Below are 16,256 nucleotides of genomic sequence, written 5' to 3'. Positions count from 1 at the left end.
ATTCAAGGGGCGGGGAAACGCAATCCTACTGTGTGCTGGGGAGGAGAACCAGAAAGGCAACAAATGGTTTAGGGGTGAATGGCTATCACACTTCCTCCCCAGCTGTGTTATGAAGTAGGTGTAGTTATTGTCGACATTTTTCAGATAAGAAAACCGAGGCTCAGAGAGGTCAGGTAACTTGCTCAAGGACACACAGCTTTTAAGTAGCTAAGTAAAGAAATCACCCGATGTTCTCAACCTTCACATTTCTCATTCATGCCACGTCTGTTTATGGTCTACTCTGGGACACACACACACACACACACACACACAGAGCAAGGTGATGGTTTGGAGCATGCGGGGCTGTGAGGGTCCCTCCACCCTCCCCTTGTTCCTTCTGCGGCTCAGCTGAGATCACTGTGATTTCCTGTTACTCTGTAATAATTTATGGCAAATCTAATGTGCCCGCCGCTGTGTGAGCTCATCCGAATCCCCTTCTGTTGTCTGAGCCTCATACCAGGCGACGTCCTCTGAAGGCCCTGGCATCATCACTCGGTGATTTATGGCGCCAGCTGCCCAGCCGATTGAGGCCGACCCAGTTGGAGGCTCACTGCGCTCAGGAGAGACGGTGGAGAAAGATCTGGTCGGTTTGTTTTATCCCCAGAGGAGAACAAATCTGACAAGTGAAGATTTTCAGAAGCTTTAACCAGACAGCGCATTACATTTTCTGCTGCTGTGTCCTTGGAGGAAAACCTGGCTGGCTGCAGATGCCTCACGGGCAGCTCAAGATGATCGTGTTTAAAATCGACCTCAGACCTGCTCCTGCTGCCGTCTCCCCATCTCTCTGGATGCTAACTTCATCTTCTGGTTGCTGGGCTAAAATCGTCAGTCATCCCTGACTCCTCTTTTTGCCGAGTGCCAGCCTGAGGCTCTCATTCCCGGTTTCCAATTCATTAAGAAATCCTGTTGTTTTTCTGTTCACAATAGGTCCAGAGTCTGACCACTTTACCTAACCTCCACTGCCCTCACCCGGGTCCCAGCCTGGACTGGCCCCACTGAGTCCATTCCCCACATGGCAGCCAGAGGGAACCTCTTAAAACCTGCTCCTCTGCTCTAAAGCCTTCCATGGCTCCCACTTCCCTCAGAGTAAAAATCAAAGTTCTCACTGTGGTCTCAAAGCTCTATATGCTCTCACCTCCTTTGATGAGAAAAACAACTTTTTTTTTTCTGAGTTGCTGCCCAGACAATTTATGGTTTGATAACCCTGCTCACACCCAGAGTCTGGACATTTAGATAAGGACCTGAGTTTAGGCTGCCCGCCACGAGTTCCCACTTTGATCTTCCCGGGGCACATTTTAAAATAACCGCGTAGAGTTAAGCCAGCAAAAAGTTATCGATCTCTGTCCCAACCACCGTATAAGTCATCGGTGCTCGCTACCCTGCTTTCTGTCTTTTGCTGGCTGGTGACCTGGGACAGAGGATTGCCCTTCTCTCCCCAACTCATTATGCGCCCTCGTTTCTGGGATGTGTAAGGAATAAATCCTGTGACTCTGCTTCCTTTGTAGGGGTGTACTGAAACTGCATCTTCCATGAGAACAACCCCGTGGGTTTCACTTCCCCAAAATGGGAGCTTGGATGCTGAGGGAGCCGCCTGTCTCTGACCCCCGTTTTGGGTGGCTTGTGCACATTTTTTTTTTTTTTTAAGCCACACTGCACAGCCTGCAGGAGCTTGCAGGAGCTTGCAGGATCTTAGTTCCCTGACCAGGGATCGAATCCAGGCCCCCAGCAGTGAAAGCACCAAGTCCTAACCACTGGACAGCCAGGGAGTTCCCAATCTACACATTCTTTTTTTTTTTGTTTTGGCTGTGCAGCATGCAGGATCTTAGTTCCCTAACCAGGGATTGAACCCGCGCCCCCTGCAGTGGAAGCGTGGATTCTTAACCACTAGACCACCAAGGAAGTCCCAATCTGTACATTCTTTTTTTTTTTTTTTTTAACATGTTTTATTTTGTTTGCTTCTTTGACCATGAAGCTTTAAATTTATTTATTTATTTATTTATTTATTTATTTATTTATTTTTGACTGTGTTGGGTCTTCGTTTCTGTGCGAGGGCTTTCTCCAGTTGCGGCGAGCGGGGGCCACTCTTCATCTTGGTGCACGGGCCTCTCACTGTCGCGGCCTCTCTTGTTGTGGAGCACAGGCTCCAGACGCGCAGGCTCAGTAGTTGTGGCTCACGGGCCTAGTTGCTCCGCAGCATGTGGGATCCTCCCAGACCAGGGCTCGAACCCGTGTCCCCTGCATTGGCAGGTAGATTCTCAACCGCTGCGCCACCAGGGAAGTCCCCAGTCTGTACATTCTTAATGCAATATACCAGCTCAGGCTTCTCAGCACACGCCCCCACGCCCTTTCTGCCTTCATTTCCCAATATAGACCCCTTCACTGACTCAGCACCAGCTACACTGGCCTCCTAACAGTTCCTGAAAATTTCCAGGCACATTCCAGCCTCTGGGCCTTTGCACTGGCTGTGCCGTCTTCCTCTTTTAGGAGAACCGACCCCTTCTCGATGGCGATGCCTCTGCTACTCTACTTAAAATTGCACCTCCTGGGTTCCCTGCCCTGTTTTATGTTTTGTCCTTAACACTTACCAATATCTGACCTAGTACATGGGGGAGATTAATAGAATGGGTTTTAGTAGAGCACTTGAAGCAGTGCCTGCAGATGTAAAAGACCACATAAGTGTAAGCCAGCATTAGCTTTAGTTATATGTAGTGAGAAGAAGAGGGGAAAAGCACATCGACTCCATCTTCCGGGAAGCACCAGTCCCACCACTACTGTGGTTTAAAAGCAGAGACCTCGAAGAGTTGCTTTGAGCTGCACATGACTTGTTGACAAAATACAGGTTCTGTCAAGATCCAAGTTGACAGTTATTAACTTCAGTTCTGCCACTGTCTTTTCTATTTTAGAGGCAGCATATGCTCTATTTAAGGTCCTGGACATTGTCACCAGCCCTTAGAGCTGCCAGATTCTGAGTGCTGTGCCCACTGGGCCATCAGCCGCAGTACCCTGGGGGCTGGTGTTCATAGCATGCTGCCTGTACCCGCGCTCTGCCACCAGCCTCCCCACCCTTCTCTGCCTCTGCAAGCAAACTTCTCCCCGCAGGACCTTTGCACCTGCTGAGCCCTCCTCCCAGGATGCTTTTCTAAACGAGGGCATTACCACGCATCTCTCAAGGTTCAGCTCCATCATAGATGGTTTCCTTAGGAGAGCTTTCCCTCAGCCCCCAAGGCTAGGTCAGGTCCCGTATTATAGGTTATAGGCGTCCCTAGCACAAGCGCCTCTTGTTTACAACGCTAAGCACAGCTGACATTCATGCACGCGGTACATTGTTTCGTGACTTCCTCCCCCTACACACCCTGTGAGGACCACCAGGGCAGTGACTTATCTGTTTTTGTTGACAAGTGTTTCTCCAGCACTCCAGGGTGCCGGTTCCACAGTGCTGGCTGGCAGGCGCTCAGTAAATATTTGCGGAATGTATGAATAAGTGGCCCACACTCAGTGTCTAATAAACAATGGCTTCCACAAGCAAACAGCACAGAGTCTGGCACAGAGGATGTGCGAGCAACATATTTTGGCCTTGGCTTCCATTCCTCACCCTCTACGCCTTTCCACCTCCTCCCACTGCCCAGCTCCTCCCACTCTTCTAGCTCCTCCCACTCCCCCAGCTCCTCCCACTCTGGGGGCGGAGTTTGCTTTTCTACAGCTTGATTTTGGCTTTAACCACGTGGCAGGTCCGAGCACAGCCCTTGCTTGATTTTACTTGCGCTTCTGCTCCTCTTCCCTCCCCACGAAGAGAGGATGCTGGTCCCAGAGGGAGAATGAGAGAGCTGAGCCTCTGAGCCGCTCCATCACCCAACCTGCAGCGGCAAAACCCGTCCAGGTGACGCCTCCAGAGACTGCCAGGTGAGCCAGCCTAGAGCAGTGGGTCCGGGCCACCCTGCACCCAGCTAAATCGATGCTTATTGTGTTATGCGCTGAGCTTCTGTGATTGTTTGCCGTGCAGCTTATAGTAGGTGTTCAGTAAAGCTTTGTTGCATATTTGAACATACAGCCACAGGCAATGAAAGGCATCCTGATAAAGCACCCAGCAGGGACGTCGTAGGTGCTTAACATGCGGTGTTCCCTTCTCCCCGCGTCTTCTTCTCTAAACACCAGTAGGTCATGGAGGGCCATATTTGGAACATCTTGGCAATCTTTACACTGTTAACACTTGACTATTAATTAGGACAAGGGACCCGGATTCCACCAGCCACCCGACTGCCCTCAGTCAAACAGGGCATATCTATCTTTCTCGAATTCTGGTGCAGCAAAGTCTCTTGTCCCCCTAGTGAAGAAGCCCACGTCCGGCCAGAAGTCACTCCACAGCCCCAGACAGGGGTGGCTGCCCTTCTGTCTGCAAGAAACTGGAATGTTCTCTCTTTATCCAACTCGGCTCCTGCTATTTACTATAAATAATCAAATAAGATCTTCTCCCTTCCTCCCCTCACTCCCCTTTCACGTGCAAAAGCCAGAATTATTTCACTGCGACATCCTGTCACCAGTCCTGTCAAAGGAGACACAATTAGTGCTGTCTGGGGACCCAGTATTTCATGTTTGTACACAGTGGTTATTTCAGCAAAGAAAGTGGAGAATGAAACCTGGAGCTGTGTGTATCTTTGAGACACCCCTGCTTGCTCTCTGACACCCAGAAATGAGACTTCCCATGCCAGGCCCCAGGTCCCCTTCCCCCTGTGTGCTCTGTGCTCACGGCTTCAGCTGGTAACCCCTTGGTGAGGTCACGGGGCCGCGCTCCTGAGATCAGAGTCTGGGTCGGGCGTGCTGACTGTGGATTTAATAAGACACGGTTCGCTTCCGGCAGGCGGGGCCCGGGGGGCAGGTCCCAGGGAGCAGAGGCCTGCTGTTCCTGGCCGTTCCTGGCCATTAGCTCTCAAACCAGATTTTCCACAGGCTTCAGGAGGACTTCTGGACTCTGGAGACAGGCTGGTGCCGCATCAGCTTTACACTTAGACAGGCTGAGCCTGCCGCAGGCAAAGGAGGGGATGGGGGGACTTCCCTGGTGGTCCAGTAGTTAAGAATCCGCCTTCCAACGCAGGGGACATGGGTTTGATCCATGGTCAGGGAACTAAGGTCCCACATGCCCTGGGGCAACTAAGCCCGCGCCGCAACTACTGAGCCCACATGCTCTAGAGCCTGTGCCACAACTAGAGAGAAGCCCAGGCACCGCAACGAAAGATCCCGCATGCCGCAACAAAGATCCTGCGTGTGCAACTAAGACCCGATGCAGCCAAATAAATAAATAAATAAATAAATGTTAAAAAAAAAAAAAAAAAGAAGAGGATGGGGAGGTGGATGCCCAGGGCTGTGGTCTGAGTCCCCGTGTGGCCCCCTGCGTCCCTGCTTCTGCAGAATCTTGGCCAAAGCAGGGCACTTCTCTGCACCTCTGTCCCCTTTTCTCTGAAACAAGAGATTTCAACTCCTTCTCAACGTCGCGGATGCCAGTGGCCTCATGCAAGTTTCACCCTCTCAGCAAGGCCTTCCCGGATCACCTTATAATTGCAGCCCGAGAGAGGGATACTTACAGGAGTGATTTACTGGGGCAGAAGGCCGCAGAGAGAGGCAGGATGGAGCACGGGAAAAGCACAGGGAAAGTAAGCGTGTGGTCTCAGCCTGGTTCTGCACAGGGCTCTGGGCTCTGGAGCGTAAATTGCACCAAGGTCATTCCTGTCTTCAGCCAGGCGGGTCAGGGTTTGTGCGTGTGTGTTTTATATATATAATGTTTTTTGTGTTTTTTTTTTTTTTTGCTTTATTTTTTATTGTAGTAAATGTACATGCTATAGACTGAATGGTGCTTCCCCTACAAAATTCATACACTGGAATCATACAATATTTGTCCTTTTGCCTCTGGCTGACTTGGCATCACGTTTTCAAGGTTTATCCATGCCGTAGCATGTATCAGTACTTCATTCCTTTTTTTTCCCCCCATATACACACTCTCTCTCTATTTTTTTAATAGACTTTAGTTTTTAGGTTCACAGCAGCTTCAGTACTTTTTATGGCCAAACAATATTCTATTGTATACGTAAACCACATTTTGTTCATCTGTTGATGGACTCGTGGGTTACTTCCACCTTTTGGCTGTTGTGAATAGTGCTGTTGTGAACATGAGTGTGTAAGTATTTGTTCACATATCTGCTTGCAGGGGCGGGGGGGATGTCTGTTGTCCCCCCTGCCATGTCAGTCATTGGTCATATTACCAAGCTGAGGGAGAGCTTCATGGCCAAAGTTAAGAATTTTTATTGAGGAACAATACACAGGAAGGTGCACAAATCTTAAATGTGAAGCTAGATGGATTTTTGCACATTTACGCCAAGGTTATTAGCACCCTGATCCAGATGTGGAAGATTTTGATCACAGCAGAAGTTGCCCTCATGCCCGGCAGAGCCCACCCCTCCCTTCCAGGGGTCACTATTGTTGGGAGCTGCATCACCGTGGATGCCTTCTACCCATTCCCAAACCTCACTCCAATGATATGACAGTGTATGAGCTCTTACAGACACGGTGTCCGGCTTCTTCCGCTTTCCGTTGGTGGCGAGAGTCATTCATGTTGACATGTAAACCAATTGTTTGTTCTTTTTAAATTTCTGTGCAGTTTTCAGTTGTATGAATAGATCACAATTTATTTTTCGTTCTAGTGCTGATGGACATTTGGGTTGTTTTCAGTTTGGGGCTATTTCAGAGAAAGCTGCTGTGGATGTTTTCATCTATGTCTTTTTTTTAAAGAATTTTTAAAAAATTAATTAATTAATTTATTTTGGCTGTGTTGGGTCTTCGTTTCTGTGCGAGGGCTTTCTCCAGTTGCGGCAAGCGGGAGCCACTCTTCATCGCGGTGCACGGGCCTCTCACTATCGCGGCCTCTCTTGTTGCGGAGCACAGGCTCCAGACGCGCAGGCTCAGTAGTTGTGGCTCACGGGCCTAGTTGCTCCGCGGCATGTGGGATCTTCCCAGACCAGGGCTCGAACCCGTGTCCCCTGCATTGGCAGGCAGACTCTCAACCACTGCGCAACCAGGGAAGCCCTCATCTATGTCTTTTGATGGTCATTTGTACTCATTTTTCTTGGGAGCACGTCTGGAAGTGGGATTACTGAATCATAGACTAGGCATGGGCTTAGCTCTAGTAGCTACTGACAGTTTTCCAAAGTAGCTGTCCCAGTTTTCACTGCCATCTATAATGTCCGGGAGTTCCGGTTGCTCTACTTATCAACGCTTGGAATGCCAACCAAAGGTACATATTTTTGATAGGACATAGCCCCCAAACATTGTTCAGTGCATATCCAATCAGAGTCCAATCAGGGAAACAGAAATCACCCTAGGTGTTTCAACAAAAGGAGTTTAATGCAGGGATTTGGTCACACAGGTGATGGAAGAGCTGAGAAGCCCAGTGGTCAGTAACAGCAGGAAGCCACTGCCATTGCGAAACTAGGGGGACAGACGGAGGAGGTGGTGGTACCCAAACTAGGAGCTCAGGTCATCCAGGGGAACTAGAGCCCTGGCAAGGCCGTCTGGCAAGAGCTAGAGATACAGTAGACATGCAGCAGAGATGCAGCCACTACTGGAGAAAACCACCAAAGGAGGGACTTCCCTGGCAGTCCAGTGGTTAGGACACCTGCTTCCATTGCAGGGGGCATGGGTTCAATCCCTGGTCGGGGAACTAACATCCCGTAAGCTGCATGGCAAAAAAAAACAAAAAAACCAAAAAAAAACCAAAGAAAAAGAAGGGGAGAACTAGTCTGAATACTCCGGGCGCTCCCTTCCTCCCGCCCTCCAGTTCCAACCAGTGCCTCCCATTGGCTGACACTGGGTGGAAGCCAGCTGATTGGACGGCCCAGCAAATAAAGGTCGCAGACAAGGGTAGAGCAAGCAGGCAATGAGCTGCACACACAACAGAGGAACCACTTGCTGTGCTATACGTCCCGTGGCATGGTCTACTACTTACTTTAGGCGTGATTTAAGGATAACTGGGTATACTGATTTTTTTTTTAACTCACTGGTTCACGTTAGAAGCTCCTCCACAGGTAAAGATTCTCTACTAGTATTTACGGTCTGACCCGTTATGGGTGCCTCTGCTCTCAGGCCACATGTCAGCGGGTCCCATGTCACAGTCCCTTCCCAAGATGCCTTAGAAAACAGAGAGCTGCCCTTTTCCTGCAGGAGGGCTGAAGGGCACTGGCTAAGTAAGCGTGTGGGCCGAGAGCTGGTCAGCCTGGGTTTAATTCCCGCCTCCCCTTTGACAGCTCTGTGACCTTGGCCTTTTCTCAGCCTCTCTGAGCTTCAGTTGTAAATGAACAATAACAGCACTTCCTGGGCTGCTGTGAGGATTAAGTGAGCTGGTCTGAGTAAAGCAGCTTGGAACAGGCCTAGAACACAGTAAGCATTCAATAAATGCTTGTTTGTTTGTTTTTCAGCAGCACCTGGGGTGAGGGGTGCCCTCTACACCTGTCACAACTGCAGCGTGAATAAGCCCGGGCTAGCGACTTTAAGACCAGAGTACCTGGGATTAACTAAAGCAACCCTCATGAAATGGACCAGTGGCTTAAACATCTCCCTGCAGAGAAGCGACAGATGGAAGATAATTCCACTGATACAGGTGAGCAGTAAGAAAACGGCTGAGTAATACGAGAGGACATATGCATAAATTACAAGGTAAGAAATGTTCCTATCACGGGGATTGGTGCTCAAATTTTATTTTTATTGTCACAGGGTACGATCAGAAGTGTCTGGAACATTCTAGTTGGGCTGACCTTCGGAGGAGAGTGGGGTCACAGAATCCAGCTCTCATGGGACTGGTTAGATTGTGTTCCCAACTGGTAGTGTACCGTTGGTGGTACGCAGGATAATTTCAGCTGGTACACAGTTCAGCTGTTTCTTTTAATTTGAATAACGTACACATTTACTGTAACGTGGGCTAGAGAAAAATAAAATACCACATATGTCTTTGGGCAATATTGGTGGAATAAAATTTCCCCAAAGACCTACATCCTCCCAATGGGCTCAGTAGTCTTACATAAATTGTAGTAAAGTGATGGCTTCAACTATGTATGAGCAAATGAATTTAAATAGTTAGAATAAGAAAGTGGTTTTTACCACACCACCTATGGTTTATGGAGACAGTCTGTGTAGGAGAAGTCTGGGTTTGGAGGCCGGGGTGTGGGGCTGGAGGAGAGGATGCTTTGTGTGTTTGTGGGAGGAGGAGGGCTTTAGCTGTATCTGCAACCTTTTAATTCTGTAAAAAGAGAGATCTGAAGCAAATTTGGCAAAGTGTTCATATCTGTTTAATTCGCGTGGTTGGAGATATACAATCTGTTACTGTTATTAACTTTACTCTTTCTATGTTGGAAATAGTTTGCAATTTACAAGATATTGAGAAAATGAATTTGGAATAGGGATGATGTAATAGCTGCTGGAGTCTAGTTTGCTATTTGAAATATTTTTCCCTAAGGTGGGTAACACTTGATGTGTTAGAAGTATTTAAATCACATTGCCTCTACACACAAGTCCAAAATATACAAGCATGGTGGGGTCCTTCTGTCATTCCAAATGTCACCTCTGTGATCAGTGCTAAGGCCTCAGGAATACCCTCAAAAAAGATCACTTCCTTTCAACCAAAACAAGGCTACTTGGAGGCTACCCCCAAAACCTTGAAACCCTGTGACTGCTTGGGCACTTTATTGTCTTTATGAGTTAGGAAAACATTTGAAAGAGAACCTAGGAATGGGAGTTTAAACAAGATAGAAGTTTACTTCTCAGAAGAAAAAATCAGGAGGGAGTCGTGGCTTGCATCTCATGGTCTAATAGGACTGCTGCAGCTCCAGCCACCACATCTGAATTCCAGCCAGTAGAAAGGAGAAGGCCAGAAGACGACCATTTCTCTTCCCTTTAAGGATCCTTCCCAGACATCAAACATATCGCTTCCACTTACATCTTGGTGGCCAGTACTGAAACAGATTAGTATGCCTGTGTGCCTGTGGTGCAGGAAGCCAGACTCTGAGAGTGGGAATTTGCAGCAAAGTAAGAATTTATTACACGGCACCAAGCAAGGGAGTGGGAGACAAGCCTCAGATCCACTCCAACTTGGTGTTTGAGTTCAGGGTTTTTTCTAAAAGAGGAAGAACAAAAGAGGCTGAGATTAATCATCATCGTGTGACATTTCTTAATCAGGAGTCAGGATGTCTCTGGTTTATGATTTTTCTGGTCAAATGATCCATGGCTCCGGGGTCTGTGAGCTCATATTGCCCTGGAGAAACAACCTGAGTTTGTACGTTAACGATGAGATCTATAAGAGCAATCTTAGTACATTAATGATGTTATCAACAACTGCAATTTTAGCATCTGACTCTGGGTGATTAGTGTTCAGTTAGCACAGGATTGAGGTCAGAGGGGACAAGAAAGGGAATAAAGTTTTGCATAGAGAGATTAATCATAAACTCAATAAGGGAACTCAGCGTTAGGGGGACTCAGTTTCAGGAGTGAATTGTTCGGCCACACCTAGCTGCAAGGGAGCCTGGAAATGTTGGCTTTATTCCTGCCAGCTGTGCGCCCAGCTAAAAGTCAGGGTTTCTATTACTCAGGAAGAAGGGGCCATTGGATCTGGGGGGACAACTAGAAGAGTCTCTGCCACTGTGCTGCCGGGGTGGGGAGCCCAAAGGGTCCTGGCTCGTTGCCCTCCAACCACCTCCTTTTCTCCTGGAGCTCAGGGGAGGATCCGGGGGCTGTGGCCATGAAGCCTCATTGCAGTAACTCCGCTTTGCCCACCACACTGTTCTTGGCTGGGACTGGGGTAGTATTTGGAAGGATTCATAGGGTGAAAAGGATGTGGTACTTGGGGGAGTGCGGGTGAAAGGTCCATCTGCCGGGTTCCAACTGTGCATCCTCGGAATTACTGCCTTGTTGTAAAGTGGGAATAAAAGTTGTACCAGCCCCCGAAGGTTGTCAATCCGTTTCATAGGATTTAATACTTAGGACATTACTGACCAAAAACTAACTTCCTTCTATCCTGTCCTCCCCTTCCCTCTCCTCCCCTCCCCTCTCCTTCCCTCCCTCCATTCCCTCCTGCCAATGAAATATACATACATATGCATTTACATATATATGTAAAGGGAACTAATCTTAAGGTGCAGCTTGATGAATTTCCCCATGTGTGTATATACCCAGGTAACAACCCCCCAGCTCCAGATACAGAACATTTCCAGCCCCCAGAAGGCTCCTTTGGGTCCCTTCCTTGTCGGTAGCACCCACCCTGCTGAGTGAACCACTATTCTGACTCTCTCCCCGTAGGTTAGTTTCCTTGCAGAATTTCATAGAAATGGCGTCATCCAGAACGTGCTTTTTTGTGTTTAGCTTCTTCCGCTCAACATAACGTCTGTGAGATCATCCACGTTGTGTGTATCCGTGGCCCCGTTTCACAGAGGAAGAGACAAAGGCTCAGACAGACTAAGGGAAGTGGCGTCGGAGGAAAGCCCCAGCTCTCCGAGGACGTCCCATTCTCTGTTTGAGCACCGTCGTCCCCTGATGGTCCATGCTGATCGCCAGCCCAGGCATTCCTTCCTGTGCTGGGGCTTCCTTCCACGCACAGTCGATTGGGGATCATTCCATCAGCAAAGGCTCTGACCTGCTAAATCTCATCCATCAGACTGGCCATACTCCTTCCAGCTGAGCTGGTAATGTGATCACGTGATCACGCCGTGGCGACTCGGTTCCCGTGGCCCATTCATCATCGCTTCACAGGCGCTTTCCGTGGACTCGGGTCAAATCCTCTGTGTCAGCACCGTGTGTACCCTGTTGCACCCCACAGGTGACCCTGCAGAGGTTCCTGGCTGCATCTGTGCACACAGATGCGTGTCCAGTTGCGCACGTGCCTCTCTCTCTGGCAGAAAATCTTTGAGGTGGAACCCAACGGGCTGGGTTTGAATCCTGACTCTACTACTTACAGGCTGTACAACTTTGCCCTAGTTACCCTCTCTGTGCCTCAGTTTCCCATCTGTAAAATGGGGATGAAGACAGAACCCACTTCATGGAGTGTATTCATTTCCGGGGCTGCCACAACAAAGTACCATAGACTTAGTGGCTTAAAAAACCGAAATCTAATCGCTCACAGTTCTGGAGGCCAGAAATCTGAAATCAGGGCATCGGTAAGGTTGGTGACTTCTGGGGTCGCTGGGGGGAGAATCTATTCCATGCCCCTCTCTGAGCTTCTGGTGGTTGCCGGCCGTCCTTGATGTTGCTTGGCTTGTAGACGCATCACTCCAATTTCTGCCTCTGTCAACACATAACTGTCTTCCCTCTGTGTGTCTCTGTGTCCAAAGTTCCCTCTTCTCATAAGGACACCAGTCATTGGCTAAGGGCCCACCCTGATTGGTATGACCTCATCTGATCTTGGTTACATCTGCAAACCCCCTATTTCCAAATGAGGTCATATTCACGGGTTCCAGGTGGATGTGAATTTTGGGGAGACACTAATCACCCCAAGACATGGGTTAATGTGCGTTAATCTCTGTGCCAGGCTGAGAACAGCCCCGGGCACCTGTGTAAGTCATGTTCCACAATAGCATTTGTTATCATCACTGGCACATGGGAGGAATATAAATCCCACTCTCTTTTAAGTGGCTGTCGGGGAGGGAGTTCCCCGGCGGCCCAGTGGTTAAGACTCGGCGCTTTCACTGCCGGGACCCGGGTTCAATCCCTCGTCGGGGAATGAAGATCCCGCAAGATGCGCGACTTGGCCAAAACAAAGAAACAAACAAACACACAAAAAACGGCTTTGGGGGGTTTCTGTTCCATGTGGCCAAATAAAACCCTGACAGGGACGTGACCCTCACCGTGCCTGAGGCTGGCCGGGTCCTGGCTCTTCCCGAGGACCCGCCTCTGTCTCCAGGCCCCGCCCCTCCCCCTCCCCCTCGGCATTCAGCTGCATCATGCAGCTGGGGAGGGTGCTAGCAAGCAGTAAGACAGAGGAAGCTTGCTCCAATTCTGGCTTTCCAACAAGGAGAGCTTAATGAGGCAATTAAGCAGAACTATTTTCTCTTTATCTCCCTCTCCATCTTCCCCAGCGATGTCAGTGCACGGAGCTGGAGGGCCCTTGAAGATGAGAAGAGCCTGTCCCCCCTCGGTTGCAGGAACAGGTGAGCAGGACTCAGAGAGGGGCAGCGGCTGGGCCAAGGTCACACAGCGAGTCGGTGGGATCACCGGCTTGGCAAACCCTGGCAGGGGAGGGGTCGGAATGGGCCACGTGGGGACAGTGGCAGGCTGGGATACGCGGGGCCTGGCCAGAGAGCGACGTCACTGTGAAGTGGCACTGCCCAGGTGGACCACATGGACTCCGTGTATGAGGTCAGCTGAGTTTTCAAGAGAAGCTAAAATCCACCTTTATAAAGGATGCCATCTAGTAATTCAAAGTTCTAGAAAACCCAGTGTAGGCCACACAGAGTGGTCCTCGCTGAGAACAGTGTCTTCGCTCAGCTACTAGGGTGCCCGTGGTGGGCACAGCCCAGAGGGCGGGTGGGGAGGAGCGTTTGGTCCTGTGTGTGCAGTGTGCCTGGGCTTCTCCTGGTCCCCCGCGTAGTGAGATGGGAGCTTCCTGGCCCGCCTGCATTAGTGTTCCCTCCGAGACCCCCTTCCAGCCAAGCGGTCTTCAGCAGCCTGCCATGCACAGCGTGTATGTTGTGCACTGCACAAAGGCGCCCGCTGGACAGGTGACTGAGGTGCTCTAGGGCTGTGCTCGGCTTGCTTGCTCAGCTGCTGATCCTGGAAGAAGCATCTGATTGTTGGAACGCGTCCACCCAGGGAGTTCTCTTTTTCTAATTCTCACAGTGCTGGGTCAGTTGGGGTCCTTCAAGAAGATGCCGAGATGAGGGACTTCCCTGGCGGTCCAGTGGTTAGGACTCCGGGCTTTCACTGGCGCGAGCACAGGTTTGATCCCCGGTCGGGGAGCTAAGATCCCGCAAGCCGCGCGGCAGGGCAAAAAAAAAAAAAACAACAAAGAGAAAAGAAGATGCCAAGGTGAGATTCGATGTGCAAGTGGGTCATTAGGGGAAACAGCTCTAGGAGGAAAGGAGGAGGCGGGAGAGCCTTCAGGCTGAGATGCAACTCTGGCCTCCGTGCGGAGTGAGACAGGAGGGGCTCAGGCCTCAGCACAGTTCTAAGGAAGTTTTTGTGCAGGCTGATGGGGAGTGCTGGAGCCAGGGTCCCCCATCGGGGGCCTCCCACATCCTGCCGGGATGGGCCTACCTTTATTTCCCTTCCTCGCTCGGTCATTGGTGGGAGCACCTCAGGGTGGGTTCAGAGCCCAGCAGCGGGGCTGTCAATCAGTCACTCATGTGCCCCGCAGCAGGAGACCCCAGGGGATGACGGTCAAGGCTGTCATGGTGCTGAATCTGCTAGCGGGTGCCCTGATCTGTGAAGACACAGTTAAAAACAGCCAGCACGGTAAATCAGACAGAGAAAGACAAATATCATAGGGTGCTGCTTGTATGTGGACTCTAAAAAAAGGGTACAAATGAACTTATCTACAAAACAGAAACAGAGTCACAGATGTAGAAAACAAACTTATGGTTACCAGGAGGTAAGGGGAGGGGAGGGATAAATTGGGAGATTGGGACTGACATATACACACTACTATATATAAAATAGATAACTAATAAGGGCCTACTGTATAGCACAGGGAACTCTACTCAATACTCTGTTATGGCCTATATGGGAAAAGAATCTAAAAAAGAGTGGATATATGTATATGTATAACTGATTGACTTTGCTGTACCCCCGAAACTAACACAACATTGTAAATCAACTACACTGCAATAAAACAAACAAACAAACAGCCTGCGTGCAGCCTGGGATGTCTTTGACGGCTTATATTTTAGGGTAGCCATTCAAGCAAATCTTGCATTCTGGACCCTAGTAGATCTGAAATTGTTGCAACCTAAAATATTTTTGCTCTGGTGTCTTTGAAGTCTCTCCTACCCCATGGTAGGTTTGATGCCTCCTGCCCAAGGGGAGCGTGTGGTCTTACACAAGTGTATTAGTTTCTTCTCACTGCTGTGACAAATCTCAAGAACTTAGTGACTTAACACCATCTATGTTTATTCTCTTACCATTCTGGAGGTCAGAAGTCGAAAATGAGTCTTGCAGACTAAAATCATGGTGTCGGCCGGGCTGGTTCCTTCTGGATGCTCCAGGGGAGAATTTGTTCCTTGCCTCTTTTAGCTTCTGGAGGAGGCCTGCATTCTAGAAGGGCCTTTGCTGCTTCCTCCATCTTCAAAACTGGGAACTGCTCCTCTATTCCTCCTTTTTTGGGAACTGTCCCTCTCCTGCCTTCCGTCCACCTGCCCCATGTGGATCTGACCATCCTCTTCTCCTCTCTAGATCAAGGATGAGTGAGGGGCCCGAGCCTAGCCCATCAGAGTGGTTCATGCCCTTGGCCAGGTCAGTGAGAGATTTACCTGGGATTTGGGGTGTACTCTCTTTCTGCGAGGTGGCTAAGCCAGTAGAATGAAAATCTGGAGCTGCTGGTGGTTATCTTGATGGAGAGTAAAGTCTATAGAGAAGAAAACAGACTAAGAAGGAGAGAAAGGCCAAGTCCTATTGACCTTGAGCACCTGGATTCAGCTGTACCTGAAGCTTGACAAGCCCTGCCATTTTCAGATACTGAGATAAGAAATCCCGTTTCTGGCTTAAGCCAGCTTGAATTGAGTTTGTAATTCTTGCTACTAGGAGTCCCGGATGGTACACTCCCTTCTCCAATTTTGAGCACCCAGCCCGAAACGGCAGAATCGACACGCCATTTTGTGTGCAGGCACAAAGCTCATGTTGGCCTTGCTTCTTTTCCATCCTCTCCCTGCTCTCCCCCTGCCAGCTATGCTACTGGGTGATACATCCTAATGTATATTTAACAGTGGCTCAAAATCGAATTAATTTAGATTGGTTAATAAACTGTAACATCCGTTTCTAAATCAAGCTACATTTTCCTCTTGAGCAACTAAATTCATGCCTGTTGGTTTAATTTGTTGCTATTGTAATCCTTTAATGCTGATGAAATTATGGAAAGGTTTCTAGTGAAATTATCCAGATTTGATTAGGGTTGAACTTATTAATATTTTTCCTTCCCAGTGGTCGTTGGAGAGTGTATAAGTTCCCTGTGTTGTGGAGCATGATCTCAGAAAGCAGACTTG

At 49.3% G+C, this 16,256-nt stretch overlaps 1 long non-coding RNA gene across 4 annotated transcripts; it reads left to right on the top strand.

Annotated features, from left to right (window-relative positions):
- Positions 1-2,032: 2,032 nt before the first annotated feature.
- On the top strand, positions 2,033-14,905 carry LOC309639088. 4 transcript variants are annotated; one of them, XR_014251463.1, is made up of 4 exons: positions 2,033-3,939; positions 8,499-8,736; positions 11,431-12,226; positions 13,140-14,905. It is a non-coding gene; the product is annotated as an uncharacterized lncRNA (long non-coding RNA). The 4 variants fall into 4 exon arrangements; XR_014251461.1 differs by having other exon boundaries at positions 8,502-8,736; positions 11,431-14,905; XR_014251462.1 differs by having other exon boundaries at positions 8,499-8,680; positions 11,431-14,905.
- Positions 14,906-16,256: the final 1,351 nt, after the last annotated feature.

This window comes from Balaenoptera physalus (genome assembly GCF_965194825.1).
Source record: "Balaenoptera physalus genome assembly, chromosome: 12".
Classification (NCBI taxonomy): domain Eukaryota; kingdom Metazoa; phylum Chordata; class Mammalia; order Artiodactyla; family Balaenopteridae; genus Balaenoptera; species Balaenoptera physalus.
Note: the sequence above shows the minus strand (reverse complement) of the source record. Positions and strands in the feature narration are given on the sequence as shown.